Raw genomic sequence first — 21,385 nt, forward strand, 5'->3', positions numbered from 1 at the left:
CAAAAAATTAATAATACCTGACGATTACATGCTTAGTTGACTGCTACTTGATAAAAATGGGTTCATGTTTTGATTAAATTTATGAAATAAAATGACCTACATTCTGAAATGTTTAAGTTTTTTTTCTATTTTAAACAAATTTCTACTTTAATATTCTCGTTGAAATTTACTGCAACGTATACACAAAAAAAAAGGATATATGTGAATGTTTTTAGAAGTTAAACTATGCTGAGATCAATCGTCAAAAATACCAAATATTATTTTTAATTGTGTATTTTATATTAGAAACAGGTTTTGTTTTTGTCTAGTTTTAAAACGATTCCTACTTGCAATAAAATGCAATCAAAACAAAATAGTGACGCTTAAAACATATGTGCTTTGGTATTTTTGTTTTCATGTCGTTTTTGTTCTTATTTTATAACTGTTTTTCAAATGTACAGAGTAGAAAGATTCCAGCGTCGCCCTACAAAAAAACGCTATAGATTTATTTTTAAACCTTTAATATAAAAATATTATAGTTACTTAATGATTATGTAGAGCTGGCATTTTAGTATCAATCACCGTCTCGTTACGGGTCCGGAACTTGGACCATGTTGTTCCGCCAGCAACGGCAGGAGCTCGGCGAATACGCGGCGAATGGGCCTCTTTGAAATTGTGGGCCGGCGTTGAGTCCTGCTACTCAACCAGGGTGTACCAGCAGCCACCTGATTCGACCAGGAGATCAGTACACTCTTCAGCACATCCAGGTACTTTTAAGTGTTGACTTTATAACAGAATTTGAAGAGTGTGGGTTGCATAATGTGGGCTGCGCTCGAAACCACATCAAATACCACAAGACAATGAGCTGAAACTTTTTTTAATCACCCTGAGTTGATACTTCTTATTAGTGACAATAAAGCGATGTATTTTTAGGATGCAGCTATGGTCCTGTTTTCATAATTTGCATCGTTAGAAAGCATAGTTCTACAGTAGCGCATAGCTGATGCCGCTCGTTTAAAAAAGTGTCACATTCAGACATCATAGAATACCTCTATTTCTCTTGGGATTTGAATAAAATTAACCAAAATTATAAGTAATCTGCAACTAAAATAAAAACAAAAAAAAAATGCCGTCAGGTCTATTTCGACCATTTGCTCGTTCCATCCTACTATATACAGTACTGTAAGGATAAAATCAAATAGGAAATTAACCATATGTAAAATTCCGATTAATCATTTGTGTGTGTTATTATTAGATATACAAAGAAAGTAAAAACGCTCAAGCATATTTTTTAAACGGAAGTCGTAAACAGGAGTGACGGCTTTAATGCCTACTGAAAAAAAATTGGAGTTGCATATTATAATGAATAATATATTGTTTAGATGTATAGCACAGTTAAAGATCTCCACTGAAAATACGATGGACGATATATTTGCCCCCCGTGCTTCCTCCATCGTACGATATATATATATATATATATATATATATATATATATATATATATATATATATCGTTAGTTAATTATTAAATACAAGTTAAGAAATGCGATAAGAACGTGTTTAGTGGGTAAGCCTTTTTTGTTTGTTTGTTTGTTTGTTTTGTTGTATTATATGACAAGCCAGAATTTTGGTAATTTTATGACAGTTATCTATTAGTTTAGGAAGACTTTGCTCCCTGCGTTTTCTGTGATATGAATAATATATTCTTATTATAAAGTTTTTCATAAAAGCCAATATTTGAAAGGTATAAAAGTATGGTGTGGGGGTTGTCTAATATCCTTAATAGATCCTTCAATATTTAATTTATATAAACTATTCCTTGTTATTAAAAACCATTCCACTCAAGTAGAATGTATTTACTTTTGCGTGGAGTTTTACATTATATGAAAATTAGTTGCTTTTGTTTTCTCAAATGTTATGAGTGGGTAAATAAGTGTGTCGCATTTTTGTTCTTGCAAGTGTAATCTCTTCTTTTCTGATTCCTCTTGTTTCTTATTGCCTGTTGTTGTTTTCTTCCTGAATTTTATACTTTGTCATAATATAGTATCATTTATTGTGAGGAAAAACAGTTCACTAAGTATTACATTTTAAAGATCTAACAAAGGGATGTTGAGATTTTTATATTCTACGGAGTTCAAAGCAGTTCTGCTGCTGAATAAAGTAATGAATTTCCTTGAATACCAGTATACCTTTGTATTCAGCCGAAAATATTTTTACGTGTTCAATTGTGTTAGTTTGTAAAGTTGTTATATATTTAGTGACGGTTTATATTTCGAATTTTAATTATTATTAGATCAGATTTATTGTCTGAAAGTATTGTGCATTTAAAATTTTAAGGGTGGGAAATTAAACTGAGTCCTACTATTAGTGCAAATATTTCTTTACTTAAAATGGGATTTCGTTTTGGGAAGTCAGTTTGTATTTTAATTGATTTTTGAGTACTGCATAGGTTAGCTATTTATTTTGTGTAGTATCTTAGTACAAGATTTTTGTTTTTAAGCTCACGGTGGATTAAACTCTTCTGAATAAGGAATTTTAAGTAAACTGTTTTGGAACGCTCCCAGTGAAAGTTTTTGTCCAGCATTAAGAGATTTAATATACATTTCTTGTTGATTGGTTAATAAACATTAATTTCCTGTAAAAAATACTCCTTGTTGTGTATGCTTATTAAAAAGAGATATTTTTTCTGCTTCAATATATAGGGGTTGGTCATTTCGTGGCTGCGTTGTTTGCAAAAATCGATCTCTGTAGTGTTCGTTTTGGTATATTTACAACCATCTGCTAATCCTTTTACTATCAAGCTGTAATTCTCCTTCTAATAGTATAATTAATTTTCAATCTATAGCTGACTGAACAATCCCTTACATGTCGTGAGTTGTGAATTTCAGGGATGGGTTCTTTTATGATGTTAAAATCATATTTTTTTAAGAGATTTGTTGATAATCTGCTGATTCTAGGCACTTTTTATTCGTGAGTCAACAAGTCCGGTAAGAAGTGCCCGATGCATAGTTGAAAATATATATTTTAAAAAAGCCTTTATATATTCAGGCATTATGTATCTTTGCCCAATGTTTTAGAGATCTTTTATGATACCATATTTCCACGTAATTTTATGTTTCTCAAACTCGACAAACAGAGTTGTTTAAGGCTTTTGTGGGAAGGCGTAATTTTTTAGGCTTATGATCCAGTCTATAGATCTTTTATTTCTTTCGTATCAACGTTCTGTTGTTGAAGTAAGGTTCTGGCGTTTAAGACCATGTTAGGCGGTTGCTGATGACCATTTTTGGAATATTGTTCATACTCTTTATATATATATATATATATATATATATATATATATATATATATATATATGTATACGAGGATTAACGAAAAACAACAAGAACGGCTGCTCGTTTACCTAAATTTTATCATGCTGCTAAATATTTGAGTAATTATACATGGCTTAAATTCTTAATGATATATGTACACTGCATTTGGCTTATATCTTTTAACATATCTAACCCTTGGAAAAATATTTTCTGATATATATATATATATATATATATATATATATGCATACATATATATATATGTATATATATATATATATATATATATATACGAATCTAGTGTTTACATCTCTTTATGTCTTTCTCTTTGTCTTTTTATTTTTCTTCTATTTTTCTTTGTCAATCGAAAAAAAGTTTTTTTGCTATATTCCAGCATATAATTGATTACACATATGTACAATTTTGCTAAGAATATAGGGAAATTAGTCGTAATTTTCCGGGTAAATATACGTTGCATTTGTAACATTTTCATACATATAGAACATTCCTGTGAGATTATAAATGCTATAATCCTGCTTCTATTGTTCAGTGAAGAGCACATTTCACCAAATGAAAGTATGCGGTTTTGCTTCGCATCTCTGATATCCTTTTTAGATGTTTAGAAATAAACTACTATATGCTTAATTTTAAACTATCATAAACTATAAATGAAAATATTGGGATATATAACATATAAATGTGATATAATGAACTGATCCAACACCCCTCAAATTAATGGACTGTTACGTCTATAAAAAGAAAAGCAAACACTCCTCACGTGGGGAACAGAATTTAGTACTAAGCTGTCAATGGACGCTTAGAAATGTGTGTACCTTTTTACCTAAACAAACCCTTTCTGTACAACCCCAGTTAGGACTTGTTATTCATATAATCTACGATATAACAACTGGCGACGAAGAATTCGAACGGAACTCACTAAAAAAAAACAAAGTGAAGAAAAAAGCACACAAGAAGATTAACGAGCAGAAAACCAAAGAAATCCAAAGAAGGAAGAAGAAAAAAAACTTCGACAGAGCCAACATTTAAAAAGTAAGTGTTTCAGTATGTTACGGTCCTAAAAAAAAGAGAAATTGACATTTTGAAGCGGACATTTTTTTGAAAAAAAAAAAATTAAAAAAAAAAGAAAGAAGTGTCGATTTCAAGTTTTATTCGGCTGGAAGTATTTTTTTCTCTTTGGAAGGAAATGGTGTTTTTAATTCATTGAATTTATAAGAAATTTGAGTTAATCTTTTGTTAATTGTGTGGGTTTGTAAAATAAAAAAAATGTTTTTTTAACATGGAGCAATTAGCGGAATTCACTAGAACTATGCAATCTGCATTGTTTGCACAACAAAAGCAAATGGAGTTACTTCAGCAACAACAATTGAAGCAAAGCGAAATACTACAAAGTATTTTAACGCAGCAGAAAGACTGTCGTTTCACTCCTGAAGGAATAGCAAATTCTTTATCCGAATTGGTATACGAGCCGACAAATGGGTTAACTTTTCCGGCATATTTTCGGAGATACGAAAATAATTTTGCTAAGAGATGTCAGTCTTAAACAGACGGAGAGAAGATTATCCTTCTTCTTAAAAAAACTGGATCTCAGGAAAATACAAAGCATACGAATTTTATCCTGCCAAAGAAACCTGAAGAGATTTCTTTTAGTGAAACAATAAGAATATTGTCAAACATTTTCAGTGAACGAGATAGTCTATTCTATACACGTTATAAATGTTTAAATATCACGAAGCAGGAGGACGAAGATTTTATTACTTCTGCAGGGAATGTGAATGCTCATTGTGAATCCTTTAATTTAAAAGACCTCAAAGAGGATATGTTTAAAAGTCTAATCTTTGTGCAAGGCTAAACAGCCTCTTAAGATAAGGATATTCGTTCAAGGATATTATCCATTATGAACCAAGACACATAAATAACGTTACAAAAAGTTACGGAAGAGTGTCAGAAACTGTTAAATTTAAAGCAGGACAATACAAGCATCGAAGGAAAAAAATTTTGAAGAAAAAAATATGGAAAAAAATGGAAAGGGTGATGAAATGTGCACACGAAAAATCCTGTAAGACATTTGGGGGAAAAACCACTTCACTAAAGGTTGTTACTTTAAATACAAAATATCTAACAAATGTAATAAAAAGGCCATAAATCAACGGTATGCAGAAAAGGAAAATAACGAAAAGCAGAAATAAAGACCATTGGTTCTAAAAATGAGTCTAGGTGTGATAAAAGAAAATATATTGAAATTAAAATTAATGGCTGTAATGTGAACTATCTTCTAGATACGGGAAGCAACATAAGTATAATTGACGAAGTAACTTGGAAGAAAATTGGGTTTAGAAAGTTACAAAATACAAAAAAAAATGCCAGAAGTGTGTCTTGAAATAAACTAAAATTTAAAGGTGAATTTTTTACCAATGTGTCTCTAAAGGAGAATGCTGTGAAAACCAAGTTATATGTCGTACCGGGGAAAATTCTAATTTGTTCGGTATATACTTACTGATTCTTTTTAATTTATGGGGAAAACCCATGAGCTCATATTGCAATAAAGTAAGTCTGGCAGGTTTAGAAAATTCTAAACTACCAGGAAAGTTTATTGACTTTAAAGAGGTATTCTCTAAAGGTTTGGATTGCTGCACGAAAACGGAGGTGAAATTTGAACTAAAGGACGAAGCTAAACCAGTTTTAAAACCCAAAAGAAAAGTTCCATATTCAGCATTAGAAACTATAGAGACAGAATTACAGAGACTTCAAGATAATGGAGTAATAGAAAATGTGGACTACTCTGAATGGGTTTCACCCACGGGTTACGTTAAGAAGAAAAATAATAAAAATCAGGGTATGCGCGGACTTTTCGACAGGTCTAAATGATTGTCTCAAGGAGCATAACTACCCGTTTCCTACCCCAGAGGAAATTTTTTTGAGGTTAAGCGGAGGAAAAATTTTTACAAAAATTGATTTGTCTAAAGCGTATTGGCAAGTAAAAGTTCAGGAAGATTGTGCTAAGAACCTGACATTAAATACCCATAAAGGACTATTTTCACTAAAACGTTTGTCTTTTTGTTTAAAAGTAGCCCCAAATTTGTTCCAGCAAATTATGGACACAATGCTAGCAGGTTTGGATCTTGCTATGGGTTATCTAGATGACATCCTTTAAGAAGTAAAAATGTGGAAGAGCATAAAATCCACATTGGCAAAGTATTCGAGAGAATATCAAACTATGGATTGAAAGTGGCTCTCGAAAAATGTAATTTTGGGATGGACAAAATTGAATATTTGGGACAAGTGATTGATCGAAATGGTAGAAAACCTAATCCTAATAGGACTGAAGCAATCAAAAATATGCCTAGACCAGAGAATATAGTGCAGCTACAATCATTTTTGGGACTAGCAATTTATTATAATTCTTATATCCCAAATATGCATGACCTAAGAGCACCTTTAAACGAATTATTGAAAAAGAATAAAAAATGGCTCTGGATAAAAGAATGTGATGAAGCATTCCTAAAGATTAAAAATGTCTGTTATCGGATTTAGCACTAGCTCACTACGATCCGAAAAAAGAATTAATTGTAGCAGCAGATGCGAGCGAATCCGGTTTAGGTGCTGTGCTACTACACAGACTCAAAGATGGATCGACTAAACTAATTAGTCATGCCTCAAGTGTTTTGCTACCCGCAGAAAAAAATTATAGTCAGATAGAAAAAGAAGGTCTGGCAATTGTATACGCCATGATGAAATTTCATAGGTTCATCCATGGAATATTTTTTATCTTGGAAACGGACCACAAAACTTTGTTATCGATTTTTGTTCCAAAAAAGGAGTTCCTACTCATACGGCTAATAGGTTACAAAGATGGACAATGATTCTGTTAAACTACAATTTTAAAATGAAACACCTAGCATCCAGCAAAATTGCATACGTAGATGGTTTGTCCAGGTTGATCTCAAATAAAACGGAATTACTTGAAGAAACTGTTATAGCTGCACTAAAAGAAGAACATGAACTAACAGATATATTAATAAATACTGTTAGGGAACTTCCGGTAACACTTGAGGAAATAAAGAAAGCAGCAAGAACAGATGAATACATTAAGAAGATAAAAAAAAACAAGTGGGACAAACAGAAAAGAAGAGGAAAGGATTAACAGTTTTTTTCATTTTCAAAGTGCGGTGAAACTCTAATGTACGCAGATAGAGTGGTAATACCTCAAGTATTACAGAAGAGAATTTTAAAAGAATTCCACATGGGGCATCCTGGAATCTCCAGAATGAAAGCACTAATGAGAGCATATTCGTACTGGCCTGGAATGGATCAGGACATAGAAAACAATGATAAAATTATGTAAGGGTTGCCAACTAGCAGCAAAAGCGCCGCCCACCAAGACGCAACCTTGGCCTAAAACAGATATACCATGGACTCGGATCCACATAGATTACGCAGGACCTCTAAAAGGATATTATTACCTGGTAATAGTGGATAGCATGTCGAAATGGCCAGAAATTTTTAAATTCAAACATCCTACAGCGGCAACACAATAAAGGCGTTTGACGAGGTGTTTGGGCGTTTTGGCGTACCAAAGCAATTCTTAGTGATAATGGCATCATGTTCAAACGTCAAGAATTTAAGATCTTCTGTGAGTCACTGGCCCTAGAGCATATCACAACACCAACTTTTAGCCCTCGATCTAACGGACAAGCTAAAAGATTTGTCGATACTTTTAAACGAGCGTTAAAAAAAGAACGATAACATTGACACTGAAGAAAAAAAGTCTTCAAATTTTTTTAGCAGTGTACAGGATAACGCCCAATCCGAATAAAAATGCAAATTTATCCCCAGCGGAAATAATGTTTGCCAGAAAAATGCGCTCTGTGTTCGACCGGTTAATTCCGAGTAAAAAATTGAAAAAAGTTTAAAAGATAATGTACGTACAAGATATACAAGGACGGGGATAAAGTTTTTTTCAACAATTATCGGACAGGGAAGAGTTTTGGGGAAGAAAGGATAATCTCAAAAAGAATTGGAAGAATGGTATTCATTATAAAAGGTCAGATATTTTCTTACAAAAAACATATAAACCAACTCAGACCCCGATATATTGAAATAGTACAAAACAAAGACGTGCCGATGAAAGTACTGTATGGCATTTTTCACATAGAGCCTCCAAAAAAGGAAGCACCAGAAACTGAAAATACAAGTCACTCACCAAAATCAAAACATTCGCAAACGCAAATTTTAAGGAGAAGTGAAAGAAAAAGGAAAAGAACTGATTTTTTTGGACAAAGTCAAAAGAGAAAAAAATATGAAGCGAAATTCTAGGGAAGAATTTAGCTTGGGAGGAAGGTGATATAATGAACTGATCCAACACCCCTCAAATTAATGGACTGTTACGTCTATAAAAAGACAAGCAAACTCTCCTCACGTGGGAGACAGAATTTAGTACTAAGCTGCCAATGGACGCTTAGAAATGTGTGTACTTTTTTACCTAAATAAACCCTTTCTGTACAACCCCAGTAATGACTTGTTATTCATATAATCTACGATCTAACAAAATGTGTTTATATTTGTGCAAGTTTTACACCAATTTCAAACATTATTTTATCCTATTATATTAATTGTTTTAGAACTTCATTAATGCGTATTCTATGTATCATACTTTTTTTCATTAATTTATGCTCATACCGTATGTATTTTTTTCATTAAATTGGTATCCTCTTTACGTAACTCAATTTATTTTTATTACTGATCTTCTCTTACATATAATACGCGTCAATCAAATATTATTTTAGTTTACATATCTTTCAATTAAAAACATTATGGTGTTTTTATTTGATATTATATAATATTTTATACGTTTTCACTTAATTTTAATGTATTGTTTTTACGTTCTGTAACCGTACTAGAAAGCAGTATTTATTCAATATATTATGAATAAAAATAAGACCCGAAAATAGGATAGTAGAAACTAAAGAATATAATTTATAAACTACATTAAAATATTAGTGTTATTATAAATTTTTTGTATTCACATAAGTGAATAATCTAACGATAGTTTACGTGTAATACGAAGGTAAATAAAGATAGGGTTGTATGGAGTTGAGTTCAAAGTAAAGTGTGCCGTTTATTTAATCGGTATGAGTTTTAATAACCAACAATTATTAATAATACAGCTACAGAGCACATGATATATATAATTTTAAGCGTCGAAATATACCTAATCTCTATAAATTAAACAGCAGATGTTGGCGTGTATTTCTCTGTTCGTGTTTATGAATATTTAACGGATAAACTAATATTATGAACTATATAAAACTGACATTTTCAGGAGATAATATCTGAAGGCAAATGGTTGTTTATCACGCGTACGCCTTCGTGTTTGGATGAATGAGAAGTGCGTGCAATTATATACCACTTGCTTTTAATGCAAAATGTTCATTATTCCACGCCGACATATTTTCTTATTTCTTTTCGCGAATGCCAACATTCAATTCATTATACTACTTGAATATTGTGTAATATTATATCTGCATTACCTTTCTGTAATCGAGAGATAATCAAATCAATTCGATAAATGCTTTGGATCTAGTTCTAGCTTACGTCACATAAGCAATTTTAATATTTTCATCCGTTACTATATATTAGGTACAATGTAATATTCAATTGACAATTGCCACTGAAAAACTTACTGGATTGTCGCTCAGAAATCTGCATTAATATCGGTAAGGAAATCTACCAACGAAAATGCGCCTCCCAACTTTGTCATTTAGTAAAACAAATAGCGAAAATAACCACGTGATGCCGAGCTGTTTTTGGGCTAATTATCCTCATAGTCCTCATTAATTATCGAAAGGATTAGTAGGAAGTTAGTGAAAAACATGAATATCAACAATTATTTTTCGTTTTCATTTTGTTTAATACAAATACACCAAAAAGCGATAAATGAATCACAAAACGAAATGAATAATGCAAATCACGATGACGATGTTGAGAAACGAGATTTTATCTTAGTTTTTTTATATAGGATGCAATATCGAGACACAACTTTCTCATGACTGTGAAACAGACTACGGGAACCATGTGGGTTAATGCGCCCAAAATTTGAAAGATAGTCAAAGTTCAACTAAGAAATTTAGAAGACAAGAAAAGCCCTCAAGTGTTTTCAAACAACTTATAAAATCATCCCTATTACATCAAATAATATATATATATACTGTATTCCTCTGAATTGCCCTTTATTCTTCATCCAATGAGCTACCGCGCTCGGAGAATCAATTCTGAAATACATGATATCATATTGACTTTCCTGAATATGTTCGATGGACGATGCTCGACTAATAATGAATTCAGCTTTGAGTGGGTCGGAATCCCCAGGCTCGAGTAATTAGTCCTCTCGGGAAAGAGCAGGACACAAAATATTTTAAATAATAATAATAATAGAATAACAATAACAAAGACTGGTGAGGACTACTATTGACCATAACCAGTTATACAATCCTTTTGAAATGTGCATCTCTAATTTTTTTCGTTATGTACTAATTATTCATTAGTGAAACCTGTATGAAATGTGTTCCTTGTTAAATGTTAAAGATTCTCTATTCTGAAACAAGTTAAAAAACAATTAATCTAAAAATTTATTTTAAAGTTTTTGTTAAAAGAAATAAGATCTCTCATTATTCAGACGTGTATTACTAAGAGGGAGTTGCAAAAATGAGTTATGGTGTGAGAAGAAATACGAACTGAAACAGAGAGAATATTCAGACCTGTAATAATACAATGAGAGGGTTGCAAAAATGAGGTGTGGTGTGAAGAGAAATACAAACTGAAACAGAGGTAATATGCAGACCTGTAATAATACATAGAGGGGATTGCAAATATGAGGTGTGGTGTGAGGAAAATACAAACTGAAATATATATGAAAATAGTTAAAGAAAATATTTTTACTATAGGCTTTTTAAATAAAGCTACAAGATTCAATTTGAAATTTATTTATCTTCAAAGTGCACTTTTATAAATTATAATGTATAAAATTTTAATTTTAATTGAATCAAAAAATTACCTTGAATTTATTGTATGTACTTGTATGAAATTATGCTTTACTTACATACCTACGATACAGGTTGCTCGATAATATAGTCTCAGTCCTTTTTTTATATGTAGAATTAAAGATTCTCGGTAAATATGTCAAATTCATTGTCACCAATGTATACTTATTGTTGCATTCTAACCTCATGGCGAGAAATTCACATTGCGACAATGACACTGGTTTTATGTTAATATGTTTTTACTGAAAATATATTTTAAACTTTCGACTCAGTTTTTAAACTTCTTCTGGGAAAATTCGTGTAACGTTTTATTTGGATATTCGAATTTTTTTTCCCCCATTCGAAAGTGGTTTATAGAATATTTTAATCGCATTTTTTCTATTCGCCTTTTAATCCTTTCGTTTCGAATATTTATTCAAGAGTAATTTTGTATTTCTTCAATCTCTCGCACGTGGGCATCTATGTCCGTGTGTTGTCATACACCCTCAAAACGAAAGGATTAATCTAGTGGTACGATGGGGTGTTACCGTGTGCCATTCGAAAAACATTAAGAACCGACGCGACAAGTCTCTAAACGTCGGTTTGACGTCCGATTGTCTGATGATTTGCCTACGGCTTGGACAAGAACGTAACATAATTAATACGAGATCTGCATAACTTACAATATATTTGCGCGTATTTTACGATCTGCTTAGGCCGTTACTTTATAATAAGTGGTGAGTTTCAAATTATATCATCTACCTTCGCTTCTATGTATGTACAACGGTTTACATGATACAAAATTCATATATATATGTATATATATATAGTTGTCTTCATAGCTCTCGCTCTAAATTTTAAGGTATTAATAAAACTTTATTGAGAAAAATCATTTATTTAACATAAATATATATATATATATATATATATATATATATATATATATATATATATGTGGGTGTGTGTGTGTGCGTGTGGGTTTATTAAATCGTACATTTTTATCTGCATATGGCATTGTAGCAATTCTAGTGAGAAAGCACTACCTAATCACACTATTAGATATATGTCGTTCATATGTGCTCAGATAAAGAACACAATTTAACCTACGAGGAAAATGTGTTTTCATTGTTATGCTATTAAGTAAAAGGGAGTTTAATCTATTTTTCTTGGAAGAAATGAGTAACGAAAAGTGGTTGCAAATGCGGGAGTACCTTAGGAAAAAGAAATATATGGACGGTGATGGGAGGGAGGTCAATTACCAGGACATTCTAACCAACGTCCGGGCCGGATTGTAAGGCTTAGTTTATCAAGTTTCATTTATTACATAATGGCCAGTACAGCATATTAGTGTTTACAATATTTTCAGAATAAAATTCCGTACATATTCTATCATACAGCATGCAAAATCATGTGCGAGACCCTACCTTCATCAGCCGCCAACCAGAATGAGGAGACAGAGTCGGTAGCTCAATGCAATACTTCCACTGGTGATGCTACCAAGCAGCTTTTCCCAGCGGGCAGGGTATTAAAAAACTCCAAAACGAGAAATTATAACGTCTGTACATGCTATATTCGCTCAATTAAATCTAGTTTGACGCATTTTGAGCTGTGGTCTTAAGACGATCAGAAGCAAATTTTTGATTGCTCCCCATCATTCCTATGAAACAAATTAGACTAGAAATTCACGGCAACAAACTTCAGTAGGAATCGCATGGCATCTCGAAATTTTTTTCCACGCAGTTGGCACGCAGTGTCTCATATGTTTGTTTTTCATCCGTCCGTCTCCTCCTAGTTTTTCTCACAGGTTGATTGCTAATTTTATGAGTAGATTACTTTACTTTTGATCTACTATGCTACAATATCTGGCCGCATCCTTCTTAAGATTTTGTGGACTGGAAATTGTAGAGATGTCTTCAGATCCCCATAAATGTTCCCGTCATTGTCTCCACTCAGCAGATTGACATTAGATTTTTTTCTTTCCCCACGGTGCATTGATCCTCTTTGTGAAACTTGATGGCAGGGTTCCATGACTGTAATTGTTTGCTGGTTTGCTGTCCAACATTGTGTTTTTACAATTTCATAACTATTTCCCTAATTTATTATGCCCCCATATTTACATCTGAAGTGATTGTGAGCATGTTGATAGTACATAACGCAAGGTAACCCGATCATGTAGTACACAGGTCTGAATTTCATGTGCATTAGTAGTATTTAGTAGAAGTTCATACGGTGATCGAAGAAGAAATTGCAATTAAGGAGTTCTACGATAATTTACTTAGTTCGATGTTATTCCAAGTTGTCTATGCACATTGTTTAACATACATGATTGCAATGGCTACTCTCTCTTCCTCAAACATCTTAATCGCTTTTATCACAATGTATATACTTCCTTTCGAACATTTCCTGGAGAATACGTTACTGCTTTGGTGCTTAGTCTAGATTCAGTGGTTTGAGTGATGTCTATTATATCATTTATTCGTTGGCTACATCTCGTCTCCTGTGTGGGTTTGACAGCTGATGATTTTGAGAATGATTTTATTTTTTGATATGCTTTTTTAATTATGTCGGTTGATAAACATATGAAATTCCCTTTTCTCAATTTAAACTCTTTCACCAGTGTATATATTGTAAGTTATAAGCTGTCAAAATTGGTATGTAAACCTACTTTTGGAACTCCAAGAAACTTACGAAGGTATGTATTACAAAAAATTTGAATTCGTTGAACATGAGATACTGCTCTCTAATAAATCTGTAAACACCACAAAAGACTAAGTAGCAAACCATATTGGAAACACCACACCTTTATTCCTCCTAGTCGGTGCTCCCACAATTGATTTAAGACTCTTCAAGGTTATTTTCTTAATCATGTACCCGTTGTTGATCATTCAAGAAGATTGAATAACTAAACCTAATGCTGTTTACTGGAGTCTCCCTAAATGTTGGAATTTTATCTCCTCAAATATGTAAATGGGTTTCCCTGACAGATCCTCTGACTAACAACAGTGTTTGACATTTCTTTGGCGTAGCCTTCATTTTGCCCATGTGAAAAGGGCATAGTATTTTTGTATCGCAATCACTTTTAGAGGGTACAGGAATGAGTTTCATATATAACATCTCTAGATAGAAGAGGAATCAACAGCTCAGTAGTCTTCACTCTTCCTGATGTGTTTACTGCATCACGCAATATGAGTTCCATGGCTAGAACGAAAAGAAGTGGGGAAATCACGCAACCCATTATGATGCCGATTTCAAGGGTTGCCACTTCGTGGGATAATGTTTTACAGTATAGTTAATAAAGGCCAAATACAAATATTTCATTATGATATCACCAACCTTGCAAGGGATTTTTTTAAAGTGTAGGCGCATTCGGATTTAGTGGTGCGGAACTGAAACGTATGCATTTGAAGATCCATCCATATCACATGTAATTCCGTTTTATCTTTTTGGTCAATCGTACCGTATGCGAATGTCTAAGGCATCCGGATATCAAAACCTTCTGAAGAGGTGCATTAATATAATGATTGTCCATAAGAAAGGTTGTCAGACGATGAGCAAGAATTCCGAAAAATATGTTTGCTATCTACGTTTTGCAGGGATATAGGCGATGTTTTTTTTATATCTTTCAATTTCATTTCCTTTGCTATCCAAATGCCATCAGCTAGATACCATTTTTGTGGTACAATACTCTACCTAAAACCTGCCGAAGGACGACAGTAGCGCTCTTGAGGAAAGAGATGTTTTTATATAAGGTATGATATCCAATTCACTCTGGGGCTTTACAACCAAGAGCGTTCTGGACAAAATCTCCGACTGTTCTCAGTTTTAATCTGCTATCAATGGATATGATCCATCGACTCTCTCTGTTTTGGTAAGTTTTTTAGAGGATGTATTAGAATACCGTTCAATTACTCTTAATATGTTATCTTCAATGACTTTTAATTTCTCCCTCCGTATATTAAACTTATCCTATATTTATTCCATGAAAAGCTTCTTTGCAAAAGCAGAATTTGCGTGGAATGGTGTACGTGCCAGGCACTTTTTTCTTTCAATATTTTCTCTGGTTTACAGCTCTGAAGATCACCAGAATCTTTTAGAATTTCGTATCTGATATTCTACATTGCCAACTTCTCATGATCTGTTGCATGCTTTGATCGACACCTCAGCATTCCCTGTTTCAATCTGAAATTTTCTTTCCTGCAACTGTCTATTATTCGACCATTGTACTTCTTTTTCATATTGATCGGTTATTGCAGCAAACCACTCAACACACACTATAATCAAACAACTCCATACCTTCTATAATCCTAGTGAAATATGTCATGTGTTGTTAATAAAACAATTGAGCTCGAAGGTAATCAGAGAAGGGAGCTTCTAGTCTAATCTCGGCAATTTAGCTGATAAACCTTGGGCCACTACATTCTTTGCTTGCTAGGAAAATCTCCAAGCCGTTGTCGCTAAGCAACGGAATCCTTTTAAATGTGAGGTTATTCTTGATTTATAAACCTTTAATTTTATTTACAGTTCTCTCAAATATGTTAAACACAACCTTTATACGACAAAATGCACAATATCCATTTAATTAGTTGCGTTCAAACTAATCGTATTATCTAAAATAGAACATTTATATTGACAACCCGTTAATTAATGAAAATAAACGTCATTTGTCCGGTTAATTATGATAGAAATAAGCAAAAATAAAATAAAACATCCTAGGAATAGTAATTAAAGCAAACGTATCTGGTGGCGATTTTTAAATTATATTTTAATGTCCGAAAAGACTGGAGAGTACTTGTTCTAAGCTTATTACGTATTTTTGAAAAAATATAACAAATTGGGCGTTATATTTATGTGTACTTATTTTTGTAACAAGTCAGCTGAACCGTTACTCTGTTTAATTGATTATACACTTGAAAATTGACATGTCAAACCGAAAATTTCTAATACATTTACAAGATTTAAATATATTTTTAATCCGTTAATATCTATTCACATACTGACAAATAAACGGGACAATCAGGATTTCAGTTATATATACAACACTAGGCAATATAGCTTTAATGTATATACTACTCTAGTATAGTATACTTCTTTTTAATTATACATTTTATAACGACTTGCAAATATCTTGAGATGGAAAATTAAATTTCGCTAACACTAATACACAGTATAATCAGTCATTATTCAAATAAAATAGTACTTACTTTATTTTGGTGATGAAACGTATATTATATCCAGATATAAATCAGATCGTCACTTTATTAATTAATCTATACATTTGAAATAGCTAAATAGGTGTTGGAAGGAAAACTCGCATCAGAAATGAAAACTCGCGAAGTTTACATTTAAAACAGCTAATTCCGAAAAATAAAAATGATAAAGAATATAAGAGTGATATCACTTTGATGTAGCTTCGCCTTTTAATATCGTTTTCATATAATATATTATCATTGATATTGCATTATGTTTACATAAGTAGTGGTAGTTGTAGTACTATTTGTAGTAGTAGTAATGTTGTAGTTGTAGAATTTTCCAGACCCGTTTTGTATTATTCGGGGGTTATTTGATGCATATTTATGCTTATATTGTTCTGTATATTTGGTAATTCCAATATTTTCTTTACGTTTTGTAATCATAAAATTATTTTAGTAAACGTCGATTATTTTATTTCTCTTATTTTCCTTTTAGCGTCTATTCTTCCAGTTAAAAACCGGCTACTTTGTCGAGGTTTTTGAGGCCATGATTTCTTGAACTGTATGCTATAGAAAACATAAGATCAACACCAACTATCAATTTGTTGTAAGAATGTATGTAGTTGTTGCTGTATAGTTCTACAATTAGTCAACTGTTTCGCAAAAGTATTTATGTTGCCGGACATACTACTTGCACTTGTTTGATGGGGGTCTATGCTTTGTTAAACTGAGATACAAGATATTTCTGAATCACATTTACACTAAATAAGTGTATAGACTGTCTTACAATTTCTTCATGACCAGATGTTTGTTAAATGGACGTTCAAAAAGAGAAACGTAATTTACTTTTACACTGCTAAAAAATCTGTAAATTATAAAATTACTTGCACTTAATGCAAAAATAAAGTCAGAAAGTAATGTGCAAAATGAACGTACAGATAACGTCATGCAAAAAAAACCTTAAAAAAACACGATATCAAATTACCCACAGTAGAATTTTAACATCCCTTATTTCTAGTATAGTGTCATATTGCTAAGTGGCGACATAGAAAAATGTATTTACCGATGATAGTATCATTTAAATAACGGTTTCGATAATCACTTAATAATTATCGGGATTGTTCCGAGACAAAACTTGACTAGGATTACTCCCAGACTTATACATTAAAGTTCTGTAAGATTTTAAGAAAATCCGTCCAGCTGTTTCCGAAGCTATAAGGAACGATCATTGACACAGAATTACAATGTTGCATTACAAAAATTCTAAAGATAATTTATAATCAACGTTTCCCATATCGTGGAAAATTCTATACTGTGTCTTCATAGCAAATAACTATTGCTGAATATATGAGCTCCTTCTATGAATAATTGTTCTGTTCAAATATCCTGTCTGTGAGTGTTATATCATTATATTATAGTGTTATTGTTCGTTCCAGATACGATATGCAAAACCCGACGTATGAATTAATGAGGTAATTAAATTGTTTATTCATAAATTATAGAACATCAAATTTACTGTAGATTAAAATAAACACGATAATGATTTACAGTAATGTATTTATTTCAAATCCTCTTGCTACTAAAATATATTACTTTACGACTTGTGTTCAAGAAAAAATGCTAGTGACGAAATAGTTAAAAAGGCACACATAATATGTAATCACGAAAAAACTCTAACGTCTTTCATCTTCACTCATCCCGCAATTAAGAGCAGCAAATCAAACCTTTTTTTTTAGTTTTCTCGCGTCTGTTGCTAGAAGGTTTTCAACTGTAATCCAACGCAATTATTCAGAATGAATAATCAATGAGGAAAGAGAATGAATTAATCATTTAATACTAAACATAATTACATAACTAAATAATAAACTAACACTTGTTGGTTTAAGGAGATGTGGAAATTATTTTACATTCATGTAATTGCTAGAAGATAAAGGACTGGGTGTATAAATATGTTTTTTAATGTATTTTCAATAGAAAGATATGTTTTATTATCATTGTCCAAGCAAGGAAAAACTCAACTTCATATACATACATATATATATATATATATATATATATATATATATATATATATATATATATGTATGTATACATGTATATGTATATATATATGTATATAAATAAATATATATATATATATATAAGTGCTTGTATATTATATAAATACTTTTAAGATATGTTTCTAGGTCGTTACATTTACAATTATGTATTGTTTCTATTAAATAAATATGGAATGAAAACTGTTAAATATTTATATTTATGCATATACACATATTATATGAAGTAAAATATTTAAAAAATGTATATATAAATATATGTGTGTATATATGTGTATGTGTTGGTAGGTGTGTGATGGCAGCAACTTTTTCTCGATTATTACCATTACTTAATATATCTCTGGCTCAAATGACAGAAACATAAGCGTAACTAGGAGCAAATCCAATGATGACCAGGCCTTAGATGTAGTGCCAGGAACACCTACAAGGCAAGCCCCTGGAAGTTTAAGAGCTTTTTTTTGCCATTCACGCGCATACCTGTATCAGCCATCATTAAATGCTCGTTTGCTGTTTCGGGCTACAGCCAGCCTTTTTGTATTATCGAGATACACACTGATTGCAAAGTATGTAATGCCTGTTCTTGAAGCTTTATATAGTGAGGAAAGACTTTGCACTGAGACAATCCCAGTCTCTAATCAACTGACACATTGAACCAAAAAGAAGAGTAAGTCATTATTATTGGAAGCAGCAGTCATGGGCGTGTTTATAGCAGGGTTTTCTCTTCTCCTAGAGAGCGCACTGTCACCATGGCCTACGCGAGTACTCTCCACCCACCATGCTATTTGTTCCATCACAGAGACTTATGGTGCTGGGTCATGTATTCCGCAGCTGACAGGGGCTAAGTTGCTGTGGAGGCGTCTGTCTGAGTTATCACACCTTTGGCTTTTGGTTAACAGAACCTTAGCCCACAAGCCAGTGGGTATCCAGTTATACGGCGCATGGCACTTGCCGTTCATCAGTGCAAGTGATCACATCGTGCACGCGGGGTTGATTTGTTTGGGAGGAGCACGGTATGACGCTATGATATCCGTGTGCTTTTAACACACGTCCCAACCAGACCATAACCACATATACACACACAGACGCACAGACACACACACACATATATCTATATATATATATATATATATATATATATATATGGGTGTGTGTGTGTGTGTGTGTGTGTGTGTACTATTCAGAGTAATGAAATATTATAAATCAACTGGTGTGCAACTCCAGTGGTTATCGGTCTTACAAAATATTATTAGATGTAATATTTTATATAGGGCTACCATCCCAGCTAAATAAATTGCTCAATATACTAGATAGAGCAAATAAATATAATTTAGGAATTAAAAATTTGTGGGTTCGAAAGTTTAATTTCAAATATCGAACTTTTATTGTATTCAAGACAAAGAATAAAGAATAGTAAAACATATTTCCTTAACCGATGAGTTTTCAATTTTTAAATCTCCTCGAAGGAAAATATTAGTACATATAAAAGAAATGTACTAAATTAATGAATATGCACTAAACTTGTCTTGCATATATATATATATATATATATATATATATATATATATATATATATATATATATATATATATCCTATGCGGCACTCAAAAATTATGAGGTTACTAAAGTCAAGAGTATACTTTTTGTTGCAGACTTCAGTGAGTAACCACAATATGTGTTTAGTTGATACTATTCAATGTTTTTTTTTTAAATTAATCTCTCTTTTATCGTTGAACAATGTATTCTTTTCTATACGTATGCGTGCTTTTTTAAATTCGTATTTTAAACTCGTAAGTCAACTTGATTAACTGATCTGTGCCTATGGTTCTAATTAGGTAATTTTGTAATATCGCGTTCATCATACATGCTAATAAGCAAATGTAGCAAATGATGTGCACATATATAATCAGCAAACTGTGAATACGCGGATAAATATCCTAATATGAAAAGATCTATATCTTTGAAATAATAAAACGCTCGTCGACAGAAACAGTCAACCGAATATGCAATAAAATAAATCAAATAGCTAATAAAAATAACATGATAGTTAAAAATTTAATCAATGTATGCATGAATTATACAATACTCTATTTAAAATATATTCATATTTATATATATACTAGCAGGGGTGCCCGGCGTTACTCGGGTTTTTTGAGGTGTATGCTGTGCAAAAATAAAGACAAAAAAAAGGGTAATTTTTTAAAACTTTGACCCCTATTATAACCTCTTAAAATTTATTGTTTCGGGCTCAAATCACTTTATTAAGTTAGATCCCTGTTCAAGGAACCTATATCTAAAATTTCAAGTGTCTAGACCCAAAATTGTCGGAGGAGTTTTGTAGAGTTCTTAAAGGTCAAATCGTTGAAATTTGACCCCTTAACAGCCAAATTTCTGGCTGACACCCGTCACATCGATTTTCCCAAATCTCAGTACCCGGTATTTCAAAATTTCAAATTTCGAGTCTATAGACTAAAAATTGACACAGTTATTGCGTAGGGAAATGTACACAGACAGACAGACACACATACACATAGACAGACAGACAGCCACGTTCACTTTTATATATATATATATATATATATATATATATATATATATATATATATATGCATTCGTAAAAGTCATAAAAATAATTTGCCCTGTAGACCGATTTTTCCATCGTTGTCGCCGCTCAACATGCTCTTGCGCAATAGCTCACTTAGTTACTTTAACCTGCTCGTCGAATATATTTTACTTACTTCCGCTTAATTTCATTAAAGACAAAAATCCAAACAATTCGTTCTTTTGCTCGTTTGATTATTCCAGTGTATTTACTA

This window comes from Euprymna scolopes, chromosome 5 (genome assembly GCF_053919585.1).
Source record: "Euprymna scolopes isolate OS-2025 chromosome 5, ASM5391958v1, whole genome shotgun sequence".
NCBI classification, from domain to species: Eukaryota; Metazoa; Mollusca; class Cephalopoda; order Sepiida; family Sepiolidae; genus Euprymna; species Euprymna scolopes.